The following is a 10,736-nucleotide window of genomic DNA, read 5'->3' as shown; positions in this document are numbered from 1 at the left end:
TATATTATAGTATTCACTGTGATACCTTGTAAGAAGTACTTTTACTGAGATGCTGTATCTACAGAGACTACTCTTATTGTTGTACTGTAAGTACATGAATTATTTTTGTTGTGTTACTGTTAGTACAGGGAGTACTTTTACTGTGGTACTGTAAATAAAGGATACATTATGAAGTACAATTACTCTTTTTCTGAAAATACTTTTACTCTGGTACTGTAAATGTGATAAGTATCCACTGTGATACATTGAAAGAAGTACTTTTACTCTTATGCTGTTTACAGAAACCAGGCGCGGCGTTATGGGTGGGCCTAACGGGCCTGGGCCCACCCACTTGTACAACTGGCCCATCCAAAATGACAGGGTGAACATAACTTTAGTTAATCTAAGGTTTAATTATTTATTTTTATTTCAGATAACTTTACCACAGGTTTAAATGTGTCAGCATTCTGGTGATTTTCATAGTCTAATAAACGCGACTCAACTGAGTTTACCTCCGGCCAGGCAGCGGCCGTAGAAGCCACTCGTCGTCTCGTTGTACGCTGCCTCATTGCGTAACTCTACTGAGTGTGAGCGGCACGTACGTTCACGTTGCTTTCGTGAATTGTAAACAAACAGACGTCCCCTTGATTTTAGCTTCCAGCTGTTTAGCGGCTAATTCAACAGCAGTGATGGATAACTGTACCGGAGAGCCTCAACAACGTAATGAGCTTCATTTGAGGAATAAACGGCAGCTTTTACCTGACGGGAGACCGACGCCTGAGCTACGGTAGCTAACAGTTTTACGTAGTTACTTTTTCTCTCTCCCTCCCTCTCTTCTTTACACACACACACTCACGGCCCAGTCTGTCATATCAGTTGTAAACCTTGTAATAACAGCTTGTTAAGTACAGTTAACATTATTGTTGCTTCGGTTTGAGTGTGGATTAATTGTTAACGGTTTGTTGTGTAATGTTAGCGGTGGTCTAATAACATGATCCTGTGATGAGTTGGGTTTTAATAACAGCTGATAACGTACTGTAGATGGCATGGATTGTGATGAGAAGGTGTTGCACATATTTTAAGACTTATCTGTGCAAACCATTGTGCAAAACCTGTTTGTTGTGCCTTTTTGCGTGATAAGATGATTTGCCGAATTCTTCTTCCATTCCTGCTGTTGCGGCTTCCAAACACAAACCTTTAAAGCCGCTGAGAGTATGAGGTTGGGTCCTCAGGTACGTAGATTTGTGACGCGCTATAGTAGATTATGATAAAGATACGCTGAGATCCAACAATGCTTTTGGTGCATTTATTGTAACAAAACAGCACAGAGCTATCACAGCGCAGCAAGGATGGATAAACGTAAAAATGAGACTGGCGGATTAAACAGGAAAAAAGGGAGATTAATGAATGAATGAGTAGGTGGTCAACAAAAATTACGGCTACTCCCAACCCTGACTCTCTCTCTCTCTCTCTCTCTCTCTCTCATCTGTGTCACCGGTGAGTGCCCACCTTTACGCACGCACACACGCCTACTCCCAGGTGAACCACCCACTCTGCAACACACACACACACACACCGTGCTGTCTATCTTCAGCCTGTATGTCTCTTACACCTGCAGCCTGTTGTCTCAATGTTAACGATGGCAAAATGTCCAGATATTTTATTAGCCTGTGGGCTACGCATTTCTGATTTGATTTGGCTTTTCGTGCATTTGGTTAAACACACAAGTAACAGCAGAGAGAGAGAGAGATACGAGGAGAGAGAGAGAGGTCCGCTGGGTGAGCTAGATTAACTTTTAACGGGAGAGAGAGCGGCGCACCGCACTGTCAAAGCTCGTCTCAGCAGAAATGGTGTGTGCTTTCAGAGTCATTCACGAATAATTTCCAGCTCTATGTATGTTAGTGTTATTTTTTCCTAAGTAGTGGCCCATCCAAAATGACTCTGGCCCGTCCAAAATTGAAATCCTGGCGCCGCGCCTGACAGAAACTACTTTTATTTTTGTGCTATAAATACATCAAGTACTTTTACTTTGGTACTGTAACTAAAGGATACCTTATATAAAGTACTTTAGCTCTGATACTCTATCTACAGGAAATACCTTTATTTTTATATTATTACATATGGCTTATTGAGTAGTTTTACTGTGTTACAGTAACTACAGTGAAGAACTGTTTACTAGGCTACTATTAATACAGTAAGTGTTTATAATATTGTAACTACAGGAAGTACTTTTGCTGTGGAACTTTAAGTACTGTGAAGTAAAAATAGCACAAACTTTTCTCTCCGAAAGAAAGAAAAACAAACATCTCTTATCATAACTTTATTGACACAAACTCTAATCTGAAAAAGCACATTACAATGTTATTACATTAGCAATGTTACATCTCATATTGTCAATGTACAAAGACAACAAAGAGCCTTTTAACTGTGAAAGAGTTCAACCTGTTCTAGAGTTGTGTTTGGGCAACACGACCACATAACAGGAGAAACACTGAAATAGTTTATTCTTGGCCACATCAGAGTGAAGTTATTAACTTTACTGATTATCCATCTGATTATCTGTCCTGCTGCGAGCGCTCAGCTTCTTTCAGTGGCCTCCATAGACTGTAGAGAGAAGTAAAACATCCCATAATGAGCTCCTGATGCTGGGCTCAACAGGTGAGGAGCGAATTCCCTCAGCTGAACGTCTGTACGAGGAGACGCTCAGAGAGAAAGTCAGGAGGAGGTGGAGGAGGAGGAGGAGGAGAAGGAGGAAGAGGAGGACGAGAAGGAGGAGGAGGAGGAAGAGAAGGACAAAAAGGAGGAGGGGGGAGAAGAGGAGGAGGAGGAGGGAGGAGGAAGAGGAGGAGAAAGCGGAAGAGGAGGGAGGAGGTGGAGGAGGAGAAGGAGGAGGTGGAGGAGTAGGGGGAGGAGGAAGAGGAGAAAGAGGAGGGGGAGAAGGAGGAGGAGGAAGAGGAGGAGGAGGAGGGAGGAGGAGGAGAAGGAGGATGAAGAGGGGGAGGAGGAAGAAAAAGAGGAGGAAGTGGAGGATGAGGAGGAAGAGGAGGAGGTGGAGGAGTAAGAGGAGGGAGGAGGTAGAGGAGGAGGTGGAGGAGGAGGAAGAGGAGGAGGAGGAAGAGTAGGAGTAGGAGATGGAGGAGGAGGGGGAGGAGGAGAAAGAGGAGGGAGGAGGTGGTAGAAGAGGAGGTGGAGGAGGAAGAGGAGGAGGAAGCGGAAGAGGAGGGAGGAGGTGGAGGAGTAGGAGGAAGAGGAGTAAGAGGAGGGAGGAGGTGGAGGAGTAGGGGGAGGAGGAAGAGGAGAAAGAGGAGGGGGAGAAGGAGGAGAAAGAGGAGGGAGAAGAGGAGGGAGGTGGAAGTGGAGGAGGAAGAGGAGGAGGAAGCGGAAGAGGAGGGAGGAGGTGTAGGAGGAGGGGGAGGAGGAGAAGAGGAGGACAAAGAGAAGGAGGAGGGAGAAGAGGAGGGAGGAAGAGGATGGGGAGAAAGAAGAGGAGGAAAAGGAGAAAGAGGAGGGAGAAGAGGACGGAGGAGGTGGAGGAGGAGGAGGAGGAGGGAGAAGAGGAGGGAGGAGAAAGAAGAGGCAGAAGAGGAGGGGGAGGAGGAGGAGGAGGAGGAGGGGGGAGAAGAGGAGGGAGGAGGGGGAGAAGGAGGAGGAGGAAGAGGAGAAAGAGGAGGGAGGAGAAAGAAGAGGGAGAAGAGGAGGGAGGAGGGGGAGGAGGAAGAGGACAAAGAGGAGGGAGGAGGTGGAGGAGGAAGCGGAGGAGGAGGGAGGAGGTGGAGGAGGAGAAAGAGGAGGGAGAAGAGGACGGAGGAGGTGGAGGAGGAGGAGGGAGAAGAGGAGGGAGGAGGGGGAGAAGGAGGAGGAGGAAGAGGAGAAAGAGGAGGGAGGAGGTGGAGGAGGAGGAAGAGGAGAAAGAGGAGGGCGAGGAGGAGGGAGGAGGGGGAGGAGGAAGAGGAGGAGGATGGAGGAGGGCGAGGAGGAGAAGGAGGAAGCGGAGGAGGAGGGAGAAGAGGAGAAAGAGGAGGGAGAAGAGGAGGTGGAGGAGGAGAAGGAGGAGGAGGAAAAGAAGAAAGAGGAGGGAGAAGAGGAGGGAGGAGGGGGAGGAGGAGGAGGACAAGGAAGTGGAGGGGGAGGAGGAGAAGAGGAGGAGGTGGATGAAGAGGAGGGAGGAGGAGGAAGAGATGGACAAAAAGGAGGAGGAGGTGGAGGAGGGAGGAGGAAGAGGAGGGAGGAGGTGGAGGAGGAGAAGGAGGAGAAAAAGGAGGAAGGAGGTGGAGGAGTAGGGGGAGGAGAAAGAGGAGGGAGGAGGAGAAGGGGGAGAAAAAGGAGGGAGGAGGAGGGGGAGAAGGAGGAGGAGGAAGAGGAGGAGGAGGGAGGAAGTGGAGGAGGAGAAGGAGGATGAAAAGGGGGAGGAGGAAGAAAAAGGAGGAAGTGGAGGAGGAGGAGGAAGAGGAGGAGGTGGAGGGGGGAGGTGGAGGAGGAGGAAGAGGAGGAGGAGGAGGAGGAGGAAGAGTAGGAGTAGGAGGTGGAGGAGGAGAAAGAGGAGGGAGAAGAGGAGGGAGGAGAGGAGGGAGGAGGTGGTAGAAGAAGAGGAGGTGGAGGAGTAGGAGGAGGAGGAGAAAGAAGAAGAGGAGGAGGAGGAGGTGGTAGAAGAGGAGGAGGTGGAAGTGGAGGAGGAGGAGGTGGAGAAGGAAGAGGAGTGATGAGGTGGAAGAGGAGGAGGAAGCGGAAGAGGAGAAAGAAGAAGAGGAGGAGGAGGTGGTGGTAGAAGAGGAGGAGGAGGAGAAAGAAGATGATGAGGAGGTGGTGGTAGAAGAGGAGGTGGACACAAACACACTCTTGTAACGCTCTTTCAAATAAATGTCGTCACTCTGGTGAAAAACTCTCTCCGGTCCTCACAACGTAGTAAGAACAAGAACACACACACACACACACATGAAGCCTCGGTCTGATCCGACGTCAGGAGACGAGCAGCGTCAGATCACCTGACTCACCTGAACGTGACGTGAGTCGTCCTCACCGTCACCAACGTGCACTGAAACAGACGGAGGAGAAGATCCACTTCACTGGAGTCTGAGAAAAACCGGTTTCCTTGAACGCAGCCTGAAGAGTCATGAGTTATTAAACCAGGACACAAACTCATTCACAAAACCTGACGAAGCTTCAGACACGTGAACACAGCGACACCTGGTGGTCGATCAGAGTTACAGCAGCTTTTTACACATCACTGACTTCACTGTGTCAATCTGGTCTCAGAGTTATTAGATCTAGATAATTAATGTTTAATGGTTATTAGTGTTGTTTACATGTGACGCTGTTAATGAGCTACAAACGATGGGACGTGATTGGACAATAAAACATCATCAAAATACAACTTCACTACAGTAAAGGAAGGAGAGAGGAGAGAGAGGAGGAGAGAGGGAGACAGAGAGAGAGGAGGAGGAGAGAAAGAGAGAGGGAGAGGAGAGAAAGAGGGAGAGAGAGACTTAGAGGGGGAGGAGGAGGTTGAGGAGAAGAGGAGAAGGAAGAGGAGGCGGAGGTTATGGAGGAGGACGAGGAAGGGGGAGGAGGTGGAGGAGGAAGAAGAAGAGAAGGAGGAGGAGAAAGAGAAGGAGGAGGAGGAAGAGGAGGAGGAGAAAGGAGAGAGGAAGAGGAGAGGGGGTGGAGGAGGAAGAGGAAGAAGAGAGGGAGGAAGAGGAGGAGGAGACAGAGGAGGAGGAAGAGGAGGGAGGAGGTGGGGGAGGGAGGAGGAGGAAGAGGAGGAGGTTTAGGAGGAGGAGGTGAAGGAGGAGGAGGATGAAGAAGAGGTGGAGGAGGAGGAGAGGGAGGAGGAAGAGAAGCAAGAAGAGGAGGAGGAGAAAGAGGGGGAGGAAGAAGAGGAGGAGAAGGGAGGACAAGAAGGAGCAGGAGGAGGAACAGGAGGAGGAAGAGGAGGAGGAGGAGGAGGAGGAGAATGAGGAACAGGAGAAGGAGGAGGAGGAGAAAGAGGAGGAGGAGGAGAAAGAGGAGGAGGAGGAAGAGGGGGAGGAAGAAGAGGAGGAGGAGGAGGAGGAAGTTGGAGGAGGAAGAGGATGAAGAAGAGGTGGAGGAGGAGGAGAGGGAGGAGGAAGAGGAGGAGGAGAAAGAGGGGGAGGAAGAAGAGGAGGAAGAGGAAGAGGAGGAGGAGGAGGAGGAGGAGGAAGAGGAGGAGGAGGAGAAAGAGGAGGAGGAGGAGGAGGAACAGGAGAAGGAGGAGGAGGAGGAGGAAAAGGAGGAGGAGGAGGAGTCCAAACGTGTAGAACTAAAAGCATGAATCTCTAAATCTCTCAGAGACAGATCAGAGTCTTTTATCTTGGATCGAAGCCTCAGACGATAAAAACTGGTTTTGACGACAGAGTTGATGTGTTGGTCCAGTTATAAATCTCTGTCCAGCTTCACTCCACCATGAGAAACTGTGGTTTAACATGAGGCAGAAGGAGGTGCAGGTCCTTGAGAGGGGCATCAGGAGGAGGTCCGGGTCCTTGAGAGGGGCATCAGAAGGAGGTCCGGGTCCTTGAGAGGGGCATCAGAGGGAGGTCCAGGTCCTTGAGAGGGGCATCAGAAGGAGGTCCGGGTCCTTGAGAGGGGCATCAGGAGGAGGTCCGGGTCCTTGAGAGGGGCATCAGAAGGAGGTCCAGGTCCTTGAGAGGGGCATCAGGAGGAGGTCCAGGTCCTTGAGAGGGGCATCAGGAGGAGGTCCAGGTCCTTGAGAGGGGCATCAGGAGGAGGTCCGGGTCCTTGATTGAGAGGAGCATCAGAAGGGGGTCCAGGTCCTTGAGAGGGGCATCAGGAGGAGGTCCAGGTCCTTGAGAGGGGCATCAGGAGGAGGTCCAGGTCCTTGAGAGGGGCATCAGGAGGAGGTCCAGGTCCTTGAGAGGGGCATCAGAAGGAGGTCCAGGTCCTTGAGAGGAGCATCAGGAGGGGGTCCGGGTCCTTGAGAGGGGCATCAGAAGGAGGTCCGGGTCCTTGAGAGGGGCATCAGAAGGAGGTCCAGGTCCTTGAGAGGGGCATCAGAAGGAGGTCCGGGTCCTTGAGAGGGGGTCCAGATCCTTGAGAGGGGCATCAGAAGGAGGTCCGGGTCCTTTAGAGGGGCATCAGGAGGAGGTCCAGGTCCTTGAGAGGGGGTCCAGGTCCTTGAGAGGGGCATCAGAAGGGGGTCCGGGTCCTTGAGAGGGGCATCAGGAGGAGGTCCGGGTCCTTGAGAGGGGGTCCAGATCCTTGAGAGGGGCATCAGAAGGAGGTCCGGGTCCTTGAGAGGGGCATCAGGAGGAGGTCCGGGTCCTTGAGAGGGGGTCCAGGTCCTTGAGAGGGGCATCAGAGGCTCCTCTGAGGTCAAAAACCATTGTTTCAGTTTGTGTTTGGTTATAGTTGTACACTTGTATTTACTACGTTGTGGGGACCGTCGAGAGTTTTTAACAGAGTGAGGACATTTAGGGGAAGTGAGGACATTTTGGCCGGTCCTCACTTTTTCCAAGGGCTGTTTGAGGGTTAAGACTTTAGGTTATAATTAGGTTTAAATTAGGTTAAGAGTAATGGTTAAGGTTAGGGTAAGGGGCTAGGGAACACATTATGTCAATGAGTGCATTTCTATAAGGAGTTCATCATGATTCTCCTTGTATCCTCCTGGTTTCTGTGTGGACTTACATTTAGTTGTGGTTGTGTTTTCCATATATGGTCGTGTTGCCAGACCAGGGCAAGTTAAGTTACAACACTTAGACACAAATTAGTTGATGACAACATGTGTGATGAATAAGACAGAGAACAGACTGAGCTGTAACTTGTAGTGGAGTGTCTTTAAATCTCTCAGCAGCTCTTCTACCACAGCTGGATCTCAGCTCACTGTTTATTCATGGTGTCAGAATTCACCTGTCCGTGTAATACCAGGAGTTACGCAGCAGGTGGCGCCACTCTACCGTAGAAAGAGACTTCCTCATTATAATTTATTGTTCAGTTTAAAGTCCATGAGATGAACTTTAAACTGAACAATAAATGATTGTAACTGCAGAGCAGAGGGAGGAGGTAAAGGTGTTCAGACGCCATTTTAGAGTGAACGGAGCAGAAGGAGAGAAACTGAAGTCTGAGACAAGTGAGTGTCAACACAACATTATTATTATTATTATTATTATTATTATTATTATTATTGGGTTGTTGTGGTTGTGTCAGAGTGTGAGAGTCAGTGTGTCTGTGTGGACTGTGGAGGGAAGAAGAGTCAGACGTAGTCCGTACATACGTCAGCACATTGTCTCAGATTCACCTCGACACAACTTCTTCAAACTCAGAACAAACATCAAAGGTCAAAGGTCATGGTGACTGGATAAACATGGATTTAAAGTCAAAGTTATTACTGTAATATATACACGTAGATGCCGCATTCAGGTTTGTCAGGCGCGTCAACATGGCCGCCATCTTGGTCAGGGGTTTCTGACCATAGACATACGTCTGACAAGCAGTCAAACCCAGTAAGACCCTTGTAGAACACATTTCAGTGGATGTATGCATGTGGGTGTGTGTCTGAGGATGTAAGTGTACGCATGATATATAAAATATATATATATATATACACACCTATGTTGTATCATAAATGTATGTCTGACATTGATAATAAACCAAACGGCTTGAAAATCGGTTGCATATTCAGTGAGTTATGGTGATTTTAATGGTTCACGTGTTTATATCTATGGTCAAAGTACTATGAGTGGTGGAGGTCAACAACTCTATCAAACAAGGAAGTGATTATAGTTTGTCCTCTGTGGATTTGAGTGTGTCTTGATTCTGTGTGTGTGTGTGTGTGTGTGTGTGTGTGTGTGTGTGTGTGTGTGTGTGTGTGTGTGTGTGTGTGTGTGTGTGTGTGTGTGTGTGTGTGTGTGTTACTGGTTTCCCTCTCAGACTGACTGAAGTCCTGAAGATGAGTGTTAATGTGGAGGAACAGGAGGACAGATCAAAGTCTCTGGAGAGTGACCGGTCCAAACATGAACCTCCAGACTCACAGTAAGAGACCAGATAGAAACCTGAAGTGTGTGTGACGTCAGAGAAGAGGAAATGACTTCCTGGTTTGTGTGTGTGAGTGTCCAGTGAATAAAAACATGATTGTGTTTGCAGAGGTCAGAACTACAGACTGAGAGCAGAGTCTCCAGGATCCATCTGTCTGTCCATGAAGAGTGACTGGTCCATGGGAAAACCTGCAAACTTCAGTCTTGGACCTGGACCTCCAGAGTCACAGTAAGAGACCAGATACAGACCTGTGTGCAGGTTTTAGTTTGGTTTGGAGGGTTACTTGTATTGTATTCCAGTATAATTACAAATTACATGTTAAAATAATGTAATCAGTAACTCTAAATTACACACTACTAACTCTAAGTATCACACAATTGAAGTAATGTACTGGACTACTTTTTAGTTACTTTTGGATTACTTCATTACCAAATGTGCAAATTAAAGGGATAGTTCAACATTTTGGCAAATTGGCCCATTGCCATAATCCCTACAGTCATAGCAGTAGGTTTGTTACTTTTAATTGTCGGTGCAAGCTGTTTTTAGAACGGCGGAGCAGAACGGCGAGCTGCTCAGAGCTACGCTACGGAGGCTCATGGGATTTCTTGGTTTCCCACATCAAACTCATCAAATACACAATCCAACAACTCCACAACGCTCTGGTGGACAAGTTGTGACCTGCACATTCACCACGCTATGAGATAATAACACAACATTACCACACAGAGTTGTTTTAGAGGGAAATACAGAGACTGTTGATGAAAAACTGTCCCTGAAGGCAACGCACATAAGCGGTTTTGCATGAATTTACCTCTAAAACAAAAAGGGACATGTTCAGTTCATACTGACATTTAAGGTGGACTGATTGATTTCCAAATGTATTGGGTAACATCCGAACTTACCATTAACAATGATTGATTTAACAATTGATCAATGAACTGATAAGTGATCAATGTGATGTGAATAAAAACATGTTTGTGTTTGCAGAGGTCAGAACCACAGACTGAGAGCAGAGTCTCCAGGATCCATCTGTCTGTCCATGAAGAGTGACTGGTCCATAGTACGTCCCCCAGACTTCAGTCTTGGACCTGGACCTGGACCTGGACCTCCAGAGTCAGGGTAAGAGACGGTTTCTACTGTAAACTGAGCTGAAGATGATTCAGTCATTAGACTCATGTGAAGGAAACAGAGAGAAACCAGGAACCAGATCCATCAGACTCTGAAGGTTCACAACAAACCTCAGAGACAGAAACATGCACACACACTCTGTCCATCAGACTGATGAAGCACAGCGTCCTCATGTTCCTGTGTCATCAGCCTCAGTCAGTGTGAACGTTGCTGCACCAACACTTTAATGATCCACACGTCTGAACCTTTAAACTGAAGTCACAGTAGAGATTAAAGCAGCTGATACACACAGACTTTTATTTTGAAAAGTCAGGAACCAGACAGGAGTGATCAGTGTTTCCTGTTTCCTGTCTGTGACTGTCTGAGCTTCTCCACAACATGTAGTGAAGCTCAGGTGGAGCTGCTGAAGCTTCTGTTGTCAGCTTCAGCCTCCTCACACTGGATCAGAGCTCCAACACAGGTTGATTAGAGCCACACAGCAGCGTCTGGATGAGGAGCTCATTAGTTAAAGAGCTGATAGGACTCAGTCCAGAACCAACATCAAACACATGATCAGTGTCTGAAAGAGGAAAACACCACCAACAGCTTCTCCATCATTTCACACATTTGGAGTAAAAACCAGA

At 48.1% G+C, this 10,736-nt stretch overlaps 2 protein-coding genes across 2 annotated transcripts in view; both read left to right on the top strand.

Annotated features, from left to right (window-relative positions):
- Positions 1-9,266, top strand: part of LOC146986556 (uncharacterized) — a 73,251-nt gene extending 63,985 nt beyond the window's left edge. The window contains exon 12 of the mRNA XM_085780284.1: positions 9,251-9,266. The gene's annotated coding sequence lies outside the window, so the exon portion shown is untranslated. The remainder of the gene's footprint in view (positions 1-9,250) is intronic.
- Positions 1-10,736, top strand: part of LOC146986534 (uncharacterized) — a 1,046,957-nt gene that overhangs the window by 92,908 nt on the left and 943,313 nt on the right. The gene's annotated exons all lie outside the window — the stretch shown is intronic.

This window comes from Trachurus japonicus, chromosome 6 (assembly GCF_045865225.1).
Source record: "Trachurus japonicus isolate A0001 chromosome 6, Traja_1.0".
NCBI classification, from domain to species: Eukaryota; Metazoa; Chordata; class Actinopteri; order Carangiformes; family Carangidae; genus Trachurus; species Trachurus japonicus.
This window is presented reverse-complemented; position numbering and strand designations above follow the sequence as displayed.